This window comes from Rhinopithecus roxellana, chromosome 17 (genome assembly GCF_007565055.1).
Source record: "Rhinopithecus roxellana isolate Shanxi Qingling chromosome 17, ASM756505v1, whole genome shotgun sequence".
NCBI classification, from domain to species: Eukaryota; Metazoa; Chordata; class Mammalia; order Primates; family Cercopithecidae; genus Rhinopithecus; species Rhinopithecus roxellana.
The window spans coordinates 68,623,224-68,637,795 of NC_044565.1; the positions used below are offsets into that span (position 1 = coordinate 68,623,224).

The 14,572-nt window shown below is 50.7% G+C and overlaps 1 pseudogene; it reads right to left on the reverse strand.

The window, feature by feature from the left end:
• Positions 1–6,452: 6,452 nt before the first annotated feature.
• Positions 6,453–6,746, reverse strand: LOC115894160 (annotated as a pseudogene).
• Between the last annotated feature and the right edge of the window lie 7,826 nt (positions 6,747–14,572).

Sequence of the window (14,572 nt, forward strand, 5' to 3'; positions counted from 1 at the left end):
GTGAGAACCTTATGTACTTTATCTAAGTTCATTACTGAGACCTCGAGGTAAGAACTATCCCGAGGGTTGTGAGGGGAAATGCTTAGCAGCCAGCCCGCCAGGCAGGAAGGTCCTGATTTGTAGTGTTTGCCCTTTTCTGTGGTGTCAATGCTTCCACTTTGGCCCTTTCCAAACTAAGCGACCTCATGTTACTGAATGCAGAGCTGGGGAGAAATGCATACAATTGGCTTTCTGGAGTGGAAATGAGCCAGCTCCAGTGCATCACCGAGTCTATCCACTTTATTGATAAGAAAGCGGATTCAGAAACATGTCCAAATTCACAGTCAGTACTAGCAGAGTCAGGATTGAAACCCAAGCCTGACTGCCTAGAAGCTCAGTGGTCCCTGCTCTTCTCTCTGCTGAGGGTAACGAGGTGTACTATGCTCATGGAAAGAGGCTGAACTTTTAAATCAGAAGGCACAGGTTTGAAGCCGGGTTCCCTTGCTTCCTGGCTGTGAGAGCCTTGCGTGCACCACTTAGCCACTCCTAACCTAAGGCCTCAGTTTTCTCATCTGTTAAAAGGGAGAGAGTGAGTGCCCAGCACACACAGTTTCTCTGTGACTCCAGTGAATGTGGCCGTGCTTTGTAACAGAGATCATTTTGTAAGCAACAGCACCTGGCACCTCACCAGTGGTGAGGAGCTGCTCACCCAGGGAGCCTGTCTACTGCGAGGACGCTGCTTCCAGCAGGACTTGGGGCCCCCAGCCCACCTCCCTGTGCCCAAAAATCTGTAGCCGAAGGCCGGTAGAAGCATCTCAGAGCTCCTGCTTCAGCCCCACCATGGAGCTCCCCTCCCTCGGTTCCCAACCCCTAACATTCCAGCACAAGTCCCTCCCTTCTGCCTCCCCAGGAGTTAAGCCCAGCAGAAACCAGAACCCTTCTCAGAGCTGCTAGAATCTTGTGCCCCATAAATCAGGATGCTGAGCTGTGAGACCAAAGGAAAGCTCTGGAAAAGAAAGTCAATCACCTGATGATTGTTTTTAAATAGCATCTCGTGAACTCAGACTTACCCATGGGATGAAACTGCCTTCCACCACCGCCACCCCCAGTAAGGATATTTGGGGCTCAAACCTCCTTCTCTTGATGCTTAAGCAGCATGGGGTGCAAAGGGCCCTGCAGCAGGGCCCAGGGCTCCTGGAAACCATGGTCTGCTCTGTGACATGGCCCAGAGGGAGCTCAGATACCCTCTTGAAACCTGCACTCACCTGGGATGGCTGACTTTGATAGAGGGAGACAGAAGGTCTTTGGGGAACTTTTGTAAGAGGGAGACATTGTGTTATCTTTAAAAGCCAAGATTATCCGCAGGTCACATGAGTTTACACACACACACGTGCACGCGTGCCCTTACACACATACACGTGTGCCCACGTGCACACACATTCACCTACAGGCGCGTGCACTCCCATCTATTCATCCTGGAGTGCCCTGGGATTCTGGAGATGCAGAGGTGCACATTGTGGTGTTGTCTGTGGTCCTCAGAAGAGGCAAGAAAGAGATTTTGGGGCGACCCAAATCCCAGCAAAGCCCCTAGCAATGCAGAAGGGGGAAGAGTATAGACTGGGAACTGCAAGAGACCAAGAATCAGGAGAAGGGATTCCTGAGTGAAAGAAGGATTCTGGAGCCACCTCAGGAGGGGCAGCTTACCCCCACTGGCTTCTGGGCAGAACCTGGGCAAAGGGCCGGTTTGACCTGGAACAGAGAGAAACAGACCTAGGATCTGAGAAAGGGACCTTTCTTTCTGAGCGACTGGTAGAACTCTGAGAAAGGACTGATCTGGCCTTAGATTGAACGATGGAAGGAAGTGCAAGCTACGATGAGGCCTGGAAACCCCTCCAATGTGCTGGGACAAGCAACCAGCCAGAATGGTTCATGTGGGCCAGGGCTCCTCTTCACCCTGGCTTGTGTGTGATATCATCCAGAGCTTTCCTTTAAGTATATGCCCGGGGGGTGGTCTGTACAGAGATGGGTTGGGGATGTCAGGGTCGAGGGATGGGGGGCAGGGGGCAGAGTTTGGAAGCTGGGGTGGCCCTGGAAGGTTGGTCATGTCCTCTTGGTATTAAATGGGGTGGTAACAGGGTAACAGACATTGAGAGTGGTTCTCGCTGTGGGAACCTGAGCTAAGAAGAGGTGGGGTGGGGACGGGTAGTCTAGTAGGCCAGGTAGCATCAACTAAGGGACCTCCCAGGTGAGATTGCCCTGGTGAATTGACCATTATCCCAGATAGGGCCAATCAAACTCCAAAGAGAGGGGAACCTTCAGACCCTCCTTGGCCAACATGTTCAACCCTTATGAGGGCTTGGAATGCCCATGCCCCACCCCCCAGGCTGCCTTAGCCTGGCACAAGACCCCCTAGATGGCTGGAGCTGTGAGTACAGGGTCTGTGTAAAGTCTTAGGGCCACTCCATACGGCCGTAGTGGGCCCAGTAACCTGTTCAGACCACATTAGAGCATGCGGTCTGGTCCCTGGGGCATTTCTAGATTCAAGGCCTTCCCCTTACAGTGTTGAACAAATCCTATACCCCAGAGCTCAGGGTTATCTTTTTCTCCTCCCAGATACATCACCCCCGCACCGGCGAACCTTGGTGGGTGCTGAGAACACTCTTAAAGGCATGTGTCCCGGTTACAGATAGCCGCTGGGCTACCTTCCTCGGAGGCTGAGCTTAAGTCTCAGAGGGCAGCTTCTGAGAGTTGCCCCCTGGTTCTGCCCAGGAAAGGAGACTTGGCCTCTCCAGAGGCAGATGTGGGATCCCTTAGAGATTGTGGATCTGCACGAGCAGAAGGGTGGGGCTGGTGAAGTCTCCTTAGATGTCCTTGTCCACCCCAGGTGTTGCATAGATGAGGAGCCTGAGGTCCACAGAGAGGACACGGTTACTCCTGGGTCCCAGAGACGGGTTCAGGGCAGACCTGGGGCTCCTACTGCCCGTCTTTTCTATCAAAGTTCATGCCGCTGTCCCGAAGACCCTGCTCCAGATACGGAGTTGCAGAAGCTTTCCTGAGCCTAGGTGAGGACCTGGCCCACCCTACTTTCCCAGGATGAGCGTTGGTGAGGGCCAGGCTGAGCTCTGGCCGAGGCAGGAAAGCGCTGTCTAAACACGCTCTGGGGCCTGTGCGTCTGGCTGGCTGTCCCCCGGGCCAGGTGGGCCTCTGACGCACGGCAGGAATTTTCCACTGGCACATCCTCTGGCTGGTTGGGATCCAAAGCATTTTCCAGCCTTTTTGTTTCACTCCAGTTGTCTCCCCTGCCCCATGAAGATGCGCCCTGGGGCCCAGAGCGTGGGCGCCGTGAATTTTCAGAGAAGCTTCAGGGAGCCCCGCTTCTATGACCCAGAAGCCATCAGTCAGTACCTAAAATACAGAATGAAGGAAAGGAAAATCACTTTTAATCAATCTACATAGATAGTGAAATTAAAGTTCGGAGAGAAGGTGACATGTCCAAGGTAGATCCAACACAGGTTTGTCTAAGCCTGGCACCATCCTGTTTCCACTGTTCCAGTTTCCCAAGGTTAACAGCCAAGGTCACGGGAAGACACTGCAAGGGGGAGTTTCAAAGATGAAGCTGTGGCCAGGCACGGTAGCCCACACCTTTAATCCCAGCACTTTGGGAGGCCGAGGTGGGCAGATCACCTGACGTCAGGAGTTCAAGACCAGCCTGGCCAATGTGATGAAACCCTGTCTCTATTAAAAATACAAAAATTAGTCTGGTGTGGTGGTGCACGCCAGTAATCCCAGCTACTTGGGAGGCTGAGGCAGGGGAATCACTTGAGCCGGGGAGGCAGACATTGCAGTGAGCTGAGATCACACCACTGCACTCCAACCTGGGCAACAGAGCAAGACTCCATCTCAAAAAAAAAAAAAAAAAAAAGCTGCAGGAGGGAGCTGGGCCATCCATGTGGGGACACTGCCAACTCACAGAAGTCCCTGGAAAGGACAGCTGAGTGTGCCAGTGACACACACATCCCCATGCTGTGTCACTCCAGCCTAGAAGCAGCAACGCCAACAGCTCCTCCCCAAAGGCCAGGCCAGGTGGCTGGGGCCCACACTTTAGGAGCCTGTGACTCCTCATCCTGCATCACAGTGGTAGGGCTTTTTCCTGGGTTGGGGTTGACACGTTTGACCCTGCATCCAGAGCATTCCTTGGGTAGCAATAAGGGCCTTGACCTGGAACCTGTGGGAAGGACAGCCTGAGAGGCTGGGCCTGCAGATGGAGACCAGCTGGGCTGGAGCCTGAGTCTTGTGGGGTCTTTGTCAAGCCATGCAGGCGGGCCACAGGAGGCCGCAGTGGGTAGCCACAGGCTGCTGCTTGCTCCCAAGGCAGTGTTCCTGGTGGTTGGGGTGGTACCTGTGCCTGCAGGGCAGGTTCACAGCGAAGGAGAGAAGACCGACTTAACACACTGAGTGGCATTCTCTGGGCTCCTCCCTTGGACCCTGAGAATGTTTCCTAGAATCATCACCAACTGCCCAGAGCCTGGGCCTCCACAAAACTGGCCTCAGGGAGACCCCAGCCCATTCAGAGAGGTGGGCAAGTGGGGAAGGTGATGACAGGAAGATCTGGGGTGCCATTTGGCCTGTGCAACCTCCCACTCCCATGAAACTGCTTGCTATGGTTTGAATGTTTCCCTCCTCTGAAACTTATGTTGAAACTGAATCTCCAGTGTGGCAGTATTGAGAAGTGGGGCCTTTAAGAGGTGATTAGGTCATGAGGGCTCTGCCCTCATGAATGGACTAATCCATTCATGGATTAATAGATTAATGGGTTAGTGGATTAATGGGCTATCATGGGAGTGGGACTGGTGGCTTTATAAGAAGAAGAGAGATCTGAGCCAGTACGCTCAGCCCCTCACCCTGTGATGCCTTGTACCACCCAGGGATTCTGTACAGCGTCACCACCAGCAAGAAGACCCTCAGTAGCCCCTTAGCCTTGGACTTCTTAGCCTCCATAGCTTAAGAAATAAATTCCTTTTCTTAGCCTGGCACAGTGGCTCACACCTGTGATCCCAGCACTTTGGGAGGCCGAGACAGGTGGATCACCTGAGGTCAGCAGTTCAAAACAAGCCTGCCCAAGATGATGAAACCCCGTCTCTACTAAAAATACAAAAATTAGCCAGGTGTGATGGTGGGCGCCTATAATCCCAGCTATTCGGGAGGCTGAGGCAGGGAGAATGGCTTCAACCCGGGAGACAGAGGTTGCAGTGAGCCAAGATTGCACTACCGCACTCCAGGCTGGGTGAGAGAGCAAGACTCCATCTCAAAAAAATAAAAAATAAAATCATAAATTCCTTTTCTTTATAAATTACTCAGTTTCAGGTATTCTCTTTAAAGCAACGAAAAATGGATTAAGACACTCCTACGGCCGGCTCCCCATTGACCAGCCCAGCATTTCCTGTGTTAGAGAAAAAAGTTTTTCCATGGTCAAATAAATTTGGGAAATCAGGCCAAACCAGTCCTCATTCCCAATGTACTACAAATTTCCTTCAGATCTTCTAGACAGTGGTTCTCAAGCAGGGGTGAATTTGTCCCGCAGGGGACAATTGTCAATGTATTTAGACATTTTTAGTTGTCACAACTGGGTGGGTACTACTGGAATCTAATGGGTAAAGGCCTGGATGCTGCTAAACATCCTATAATGCACAGGACATCCCATAATAAAGAAGTATCCAGGCCCAAATGTCAATAGTGCTGAAACTGAGAAACTTTGTCCTAGAGTGTTGCATAGAACTCCAGGGAGGTGTTCAGGGGCCACAGTATAGAGAATATTTGTCATTCTTTCAGGCCACCCAGCATCTGCTCTCCCTTCCCATGTTTGAGGATTTGCCTCATGTTTTGAGTAAGAAGCTGCACCCAGAACAGAAGCTCTATGAAGCCGATCCACATCGTCCCAGCCTCTCTTGCAGCTAGGTGGGAGGCACGTGACCTCCCTCCACCAGTCACATGTATTTTCCCCAGGCTTTGAATCCAAAACTCATGATGCAGAAAAGTGAGACTATGCAGAGCCCATTGTGTAGTGGTGAGGGAGGTGGCAGCAGCTGTGGTGGCGGGTATATAGGTGGTCCTAGAGGCAGCACCCAGGGTAGATCGAGCTAGTGGCACAAGCTAAGGTGTCTATGCAGCAGTAGGGTCTTCCTGGGGTCCATCATACAATGTGACTTTGGGTGTTGTTCCTGGCTACTTTGCCTCTGACCTTGATTTTTCTGACCCTACAAGAGATTCTATAAGCTACCCAAGATCTTTAGAATAAATCCTTTTTAAGCTTAAATTAGGAAAGTCGGCTTCCGTTTCTTGCAATTAAGAACTAACTGGGTGGTACTGAGTTCTCCAAGTGTATTTGGGCACAGGATTCTTTTTTCTTTATTTTTTATTGTTAGACCAGAATATTTGAATATTGAATTGTTAGACCAGACTAATTGTTGAAATTCTTAAGATGAACTGGGTGCTGCAACAGCTGCCCTCTTGGGTTGAGGTGTTGTTCCTTCACAGAACCCATGCCTGAATCTGCGGTATACAATTTTTAGGTGCCTCATTCGACCAGTCCCGGTGGTATTTCATCTTTTAGCCTTGGCACTCCAGTTATACTTTCTCTTGCACTTGGCGGGTTAGCCACATTTGCCACAGATCGACTTCTGAAGGTGGTAGGCCTTAGAGCCACAATGGCAGCACAACATGTGTGTCTCATTGCAATGCTTTCCAAACAATGATGTTCCCTTCATCATCTTGCTTCTGTGGCCGAGACCAGAGAATGGGCACAGGATTCATTGTTTTGCAGAACATCTCGAGGAATCCTTGTGCAATGAGTATACTTTAAGGTATATTGGCCAAAATGAGAGTCAAATAGGGATTCCCATAACCTCTGCTCCTGCCATAACCTCTAGCTCCACCTCTGGCAGAGGTCCAGGACCAGTGAGGACATCAGCATCTCTCTCCTGGTTATAGCTGAGTCAGGGATACCCCACAGCTACCCTCCTCTTCCATGCCATCAAGGGTTGAGAATAACTGCAGCTGGCTGCAGCCTCAAAAACCAAAACACAATCAAGGTGTGAAAATGATTGGGCTTATCAGAAGAAGGTGGAAGAAACTGGAAATGTGCACAAGAACTCTGATGCCTGATGGGGTGATGATACTGGCAAATCAGAGATGGGTTTAAAGAGAAACTTGAGGTTTTAAGAATTTAAGAAGTCAGGAGGGAAAAGAGAGACTTTTGGGGAAGGTCAGATATCTACCTAGAAAAGAGTGAAGCTATTTTAGGGGATTTTATATGTGGACTTCATGGAAGATGCTGAGCCCAGTTTCAGATATGTTTAAAGAGAGCAATTTTAAATGACATTCATTTATTTACTCAACAAATATGTACCAAGAACCCGACATTAAACAAGTGCTGGGGCGGCAGTGTTGAAGAAAGCAAGCATAGTGACCTGCCCGTACCCTCCTAGAGCCTGAGATCTAGTCGGGGAGGCAGATACCCGGTTCTTAAGATGCAACTGATCTTTCCATTATAATGGTGTTTTATCACTGGAGAAGAGAGTGAGAGCTGGGGAAATATATGTGGTGTAATCCTCTCCGGGGTCATGGGGGACTTCCTGGGGATGGGACCATCAGAGGAGCAGAAGTAAGTAGATGGGAAGAGGGGCAAGCCTGGAGGAAGAAGGGTCCATGTTGGGGCTAAGATGGAAGGATTATGGAGGGTTTGGGTACTGAAAGAAGGCTCCAGAAGCCCAGGGTTAGGGCAGGGCAGGACAGAGGACCTGAAGCTGGGCTGGAGAGGTAGGCAGGAGCCAGAGCCACAAGGGTCTTGTAGGCAATTTCAAGGATCCAGGTCTTCCTCCTGAAAGCAATAGAAATAATTGGGGGGTTTGGATCAGAGCCATGTTACTTAAGGCTGAAGGAATCTAAAACTATAAAATCCGATGTGGCTTCACCTCACCTCAGGTGGGGATTGTGGTCCAGGTGAACTAAAAAGAGGGAGGCAGAAGGAAAAGAATGGACTTTGGGAGGCACCTACAGTGTGCTCAAGCAGCACACTGGGTGCTTTACATGTGGCGTTGCCTTTATAGCAGAGCTGAAATAACCAGAAAAGAAGCCCTGGCCCACTTAAAGCTGGAGTGCGTGCTTCCTCCCACCCTCCCAAAGAGTTGGGTGTCCCAGGCCTGAAGGCTGTCAGGGAGCTTCTGGGAGAAACAGACAGCATCCTTGAGAAGCTGGAGGAGCAGGAGGGGAGGAGGAGAAGGAAGTAAGCAAGAGGAACTGGCCCACACAGCCAGAGCACATCCAGAGAGTGAGCTGAGAAGGAATCTTAGAAATTGGCAGGTCCAACTACCCTTTTTACAGATGAGGAAACTGAGGTCCAGGGTTCAGTGGCAGAACTGGAAATAAAGCCAGCTCTTTAGCTTCTTTTCCGCCATTCTTCCTACTGCTCCAGGTGTGTGCACAGGTCCCTGTGTATGTGTGTATGTGTGTGTGTGTGCGTGCACACACATAATGTGGCTGAGATGAGGTCATCTGTCTCTCCATCCATCCGTAATCCAGGATGGCCATGATGTCGACATGCATTAAGATGTTTATAGAAATAAAAAAAAAATGCTTAGGAAAGAAGTTAATCTCTATATGGGGGCGGGGGGATCCAGTTTCAGAAGGTTAATGTCTTGATTTTTTTAAAATCCCTTTTCTGTTTTATTCAAAGAGGATTTGGTGTTCTCAGCCCCAGCTGGGAGCTTAAGAAAACAAATCTGCGTTTTTTGGCCTCGGCCTGTCCCTGAAGCTCTAGGCCTCTTTTATTGGACCTGAGGACAGGGATGCCTGGAACCTGGTCTCTACTCAGGTCAGCTCCGTGCCTCAGTTTTCCTCTGTACAGAGGCCTGGGGCTTCCCTTTCTATCCCTCTTCCCAAGAGTTGTTTGTCCAACCCAAGAGCAAAAGGGCTCAGACACAGAAGATGAGAAGCAGAATTCACAGTTGAAGTTGGGGGACCTGGCCTGGCAGCTGAGAGAGGACAATAAGCTCTGAGGGAGACTCTGAGGTATAAGCAGAGAGAGGGGGAAGATACACAGACAGCAGTGTGTTGTGGAGAACTCGCCGGGAATCCCACCTTCCCCATCTACTGTCTGGAAGAAACTTGGAGTGACCTTTCCTCCTTGGAAAAATGGGGGTGGCTGTGGGGCCACATTTGCACTGGCTATGCTCTTACAACTGCTGAGTTTCGGGGCAAATATGATAATGTATTTCTAAGGTCAGCATTGGTAGGTGAACAGAGGCCTCGGTGTGGCCATCTGTGGTCCCCACCCATCGGACTCAGTAACTTCTTGGCCCGAAAATCCCAAGAGAGAATTCCCCTTTGCAGAAGGCTGGACTCCCCAGGGTAGCACAAGGAGAGCTGGTGCCCTCACCCAGGGCTAATCGGGTTCCCACAAATTTTGACTACAACAAAAAAGCAGGTTCCAGTTCCTCCAGATTCCCAAGGTCAACACGAGTATCGGCTGCCCTGGCCTTTGCCTGGAATGCCATTATCCCTTTGCTAGGCCTCAGTTTTTCTTATTAGGAAACTCAGCAATGGATTTTGAGCTCAATCAAGTGTTGGTGCCATCATCATGTTAGCCCTTGGCCCTTCCCCGCTCTGGGCCTCTGTTCTGTCACCTGTTAAACGGGAATTTAGCCCGGATGACCTCCTGCACCACATTCAAGTTCCCTTTGGTGCTCATATCAAGATTCTAGACTTCTGAGTCCTGCTAAGGCTCTTGCCTGCCTCTCATCAACTCAGTCCTTCCATAGCCCACCCCCCAACCCCAGGCCAGATGCTAGTGAGCCCCTCGTTAATCTAGTTGACAGGCCTGGAACTTGCTTCTGTTTGTCAATTCCTTCCTCCCAGCATGCTGGTCCAGAGTCCAGCAGCTGGGGCCATGGGTGTCAGGATTCTCCCTCGGCAGTCCCTTTCACCCAAGCAGATCACCTAAGCCTCAGGCTAGCTTCCTTCTTGGGCTCTGGCATGGGTTGGTTGCCAACCCTTATCAAGAAAAGAGGGAACGGGGGCTGCGGCATGCCAGTCCTACTATAAGGACTACAGCTTCCCTTATCTCCCTTAATCTTGCCATCATCCTGAGGCAGTTGAGGCCAGGAACCCCACTTTAAGAAAAAGGGGTGGGGACAGACCCCACCCAGAGATGCTGACTCCAGAGTTTGGGCTCCTTCCTCAGCCTTGTGCTGCCTCCTTAGATCTCCTCTGGGAAAGCAGGGCACAGTTCTTTGGCCAGGAGTCCTGCCTTAACTCAATTCATCAAATATTTATTAATAGACCAGGTTTGCTTGGCATGGTGTTAGGGGACAGAAAGGGACCACGCAACCTATGGGGTGATTACCTTCCAGCCCCTGGGCTGGGTCTTGATCCCTCCCCCAGGGCAGTGTCAGGCCATCATCAGACACCCATGGGCCTCTGACAGCCGCTTTCCCAATTGTTCTTTTGGATCCAGCAAGTTACAGCTCATTCCTTTGGCCCACATTGTTCCTTAACGACATCACTTTTTCCATCTCCCGAAGGCACCGGCACCGTGCCCTTCTGCCTGAGCACTGCCTCCCAGCCGATCTCCATCTCCCTGACATGCTGTAGTTTCCATGGATCACTGGAGGGCATCATCTCTGGATCATCTGAGATCTGTGAAGCTCAGGGCCTGAGTACCCCCAGGCCTCCCCATGGTGACCCAACACCGTGACCAACCTTGTCCATGTGGTTGGATGGTCCCTGTCCCTTCAAATCACTGGGTGCCCTGGAGACATGGATCTTCTCCAGGCACCAGGCTCAAAGCCTCAAAGGCATCATTTAACTTGTGCACAGATATGGGGACTCTTATGAGTCCCTGCTTGGGCTGGATGTCAGGTTGGGCCATGGACAGCTCTTCCTCTCCTTCATCTCCACCTTGCATGGGTCACTAGCACATTCACTGGCAGTCTTCCCTTCCAGTACCTTTGGAAGCTCAAGTCACTTGGCGTCATCCACAGCTCTACGTACTTCCTATTCCAAGTCAAGCATCGGTTCCTCCTGGGTGAACCCAGGTGCTGGGTCCTGACCCTCCTAACGGCCTTCCTCTCTGAGCTACTCATTCATGCATGTGACTGGTATTTTCCTAAGCTCTCACTGTGTGCCAGGCTCAGTGTTGCCAGCACCTTCTGTTTTACTCCCTGTCATTGATAGCTCTGGCCCCCACCCTTTTCTGATGAGGGAGTGTGGCACAGATGGCAAAGCATACACTTTGGAGTCAGAGCGATCTGGGTTTCAGTCCTGGATCTGTCATCTGTTTGTTTGTTTGTTTGTTTATTTGTTTATTTATATATTTATTTGAGACTGAGTCTTGCTCTGTCTCCCAGGCTGGAGTGCCATGGCGCTATCTTGGCTCACTGCAACCTCCACCTCCCAGGTTCAAGCAATTCTGGTGCCTCAGCCTCCCAAGTAGCTGAGATTACAGGTGCCTGCCACCATATCCGGCTAATTTTTGCGTTTTCTTTAGTAGAGACAGGGTTTTACCATGTTGGCTAGGCTGGTCTCAAACTCCTGACCTCAAGTCATCTGCCTGCCTCGACCTCCCAAAGTGCTGGGATTAAAGGCATGAGCCACCGAGCCTGGCCATGTTGTCTATTTAATTATGAAAACTTAGACAAGTTGCTTTGCTGGAAGCTTCAGTTTCCTCATCTGTCAACTGGGAATGCTACCATTGCTAGGGCAGTTGGGAGCACTAAGTGCATTCACACATGTACCTGTTGTGATGTGTATTTCTGGCATAAAGGCAAGAAAGAGGCTGGTATATTTGGAGGAACTGCAAAGAATACAGAATGGCAGGTCCAAGGAGCCCTAGGGGAGCAATAAGGCATGTGGCCGGAGAGGCCAGGTGGGCGAATGGTGCATGGCATGGAGGACCAACCGAGGAACCCAGGCCAGGCAGAGCCAACGAAGCCAGGAGCTCATCACGTCATACCCCTGCCCAAGCACCTTCATGTCCCCCAACTGCCTGCAAGTGGCAGTGCGGGTTTCTTTGGCCAACTCTTGAGGCTTTCCAGCAAGCATCCAGTCGAGCCTTCTCTCCCATCACACTCTGAAAAAGATGGGGAATAAAGTGGCTTCTTGTTTACAGCCTCTTTCTCGGTGAATGGTCAGTGTCGGGTGTGGAAGAGCAGGAAAACCTGGGCCTGCCTCTGTGCTCCAGCCGCCACATTCTGCCTCCTTCCTTTTCTTCTCCTTTGGGCCTGATCCAAGAGAATCAGCTCTCCCCAACTCCAGTCTCTGAATCAAGGTTGCTTCTTGCCCCCTGCCCCACCCCCACTAAATAACACCCAAAGGTTGTGTGTGGCTCAGCAAGGCCAATGGTTGCCATCAGCACCAGGGCTCTTCTTTGAGGACAGACTGAGGCTTTCGTCTAATTACATCGGCACCAGGCATCTGAGATCACCAAGGCCAGGAAAAGTTGAAAGTCAGGTATTTCCCACAGTCTGCTCCAGCAAGGCCAGCCGGCTCTCAAAGCTACAGTCATGACCATCAAAACAGAGAGAAGGGCGAGGTTGGAGAGGGAGACCTGAAGTCCAGCTATTAATAACATTCTCACCTTTTAATAAAATAATATCTTAGTTTCATATTCACACCTCACTGGCAGTCTCCCCACCCCTGTGTGAGGTGGGCTATGCAGACATTGCTCTCTCCATTTTCTCACTTATAGAGGGGAAACTGAGACTCAGAGAAGGGCCGTGGCCTGCCCAGGGTCACCGCAGAGGCCTCTTGCCTTCTGGTCCTTTCCACTGGGCTGCCCATCTCGTGAGTTTGGTTCACATCAGTTGTTTGGTACTGATCCAGAGTTCCAGAACTTCTGTTTAAAATCCCCCTTCAGCATGGGGAGGGACAGCATTCAGAAAATCTTCCAGGGAGTTCTTCCTCTGGAAAAGGAGAATGCCATGTGAAGCAGTGTGGATAGAACAGATGTCATCGTGGCCCACACCTTGTCTCTTTCCATCTTGCTCATCACCCGTCATTTCCAGGGACCCCCTTTCCCGTTTGTTAACACTCTGACATGACCCACCCAACTTCCTTAACGAATCTGGGACTCCAAAGCCACTAAATCGTGGTCCAAAATATCATAGCCGTTTTTGGGGGAACACACATTTCATAAAATTTCTAGAGAAGAAGAAGAATACTACCAGGACATCTGTATTTTTATTTAAAAAATGTGTTATTTGAGTTTTTTTTTAAACACAGTCTGAATAATTAGATCCTATAGCGTGTGTGTTGTATGTTTGGGGATTTCAAACAGGTTTTTATCTAGCTGGTCAGCTCACTTTAACCTGAAATCAGAATTCAAGCCAGCTGAGCTGAATAGACCAGAGTTTCAAGATTAGAATGGATCTTCTCTAGTCCATCCTATTTGTTTGACAGATAGGGAAACTGAGGCTCAGAATAGAGAAGTGCTCCCCTCAGTGAAATTCAGCTCCTTTGTGGCAGAGCCAAGCCTCAACCCAGGTCTTTGAGTCCCCTTTGGGTACTGTTTCTGCAGTGCACTCTGCTCTGAGATCTGGGAAGCCTGTGGAAGGGGCCAGGGAACTGCTTTCTGAGCAACCCCTGGCCTCAGACCAGCCTGCCCAGGCCTGGACCTCAGGCTGCTCTGATGCTCCTACTTACACATGTGTCTGGCTCAAACGGCTATTCCTTTGGACCGCTGCAAGGGGCTGATTAGATGTAATTGCTTTGCCTAGAGCGAGCTATCTGCTTAGTAGAATCAGTTCCCAGTAATTAGCCTGCCAGAGGCCCATTTCCCTTGCTGGAGTCCGGGGCCTCCAGGCCCTCACTCCAACCTGTGCATGATGGACCTCCCTCTGCAGGTAACAGGGTGTACGGTGTATGTGGGTGGGCTTCTGGCTTGGGTTGGAGAGTTGGGAGAAAGCACTGCTGTGGAGGCTATGCAAGAACTCCAGATGCATCCCTTCCTGAGGCCTGGAGCCAGGGAATACAGCATTTCTAGATGGGAGGGGTAAAGAGTCTGGCATAGACAGACTGCTCCATAAATGTTAAACTGAGCCCGACGGATCCACACAGGGCATCTAGTCCAGCCCCAAACTCAAAATATTCAAGTCAAGTCAAAAGGCAATCCTTGCAGACCTGCCATGTGCCAGGCACTCTGCTAGTTCCTAGGATCCTTCTAAAATAGCCTCAAGCCACCCAGACTGTGCTTGTATACCTCTGGTGACCAAGTGCTCATCACCATCCTGGAAAGTTCACTCCTTCTTCGGGGGCATGGAGAATGTTTCATCTTATGTTGAACTGAAAGCTCTTTCCCTGTCGCATCATCCCCACAGATCATTGGCCCCTTCTGGGCTACACAGAGCAAAGCCAATCCCCCCTCAGGTGATAGCTGTCATGTCCCCTGCATCTTTTCTTCTGGCTGAACATCCCAAGGCCTCTCCTTTGTGCCATGTACATCATGCTGGTGAGGCCCCTTGTTAATCTGGTTGACAGGCCTGGAACCTGCTTCTGTTTGTCAATTCCTTCTTCCCAGCATGCTGGTCCAGAGTCCAGCAGC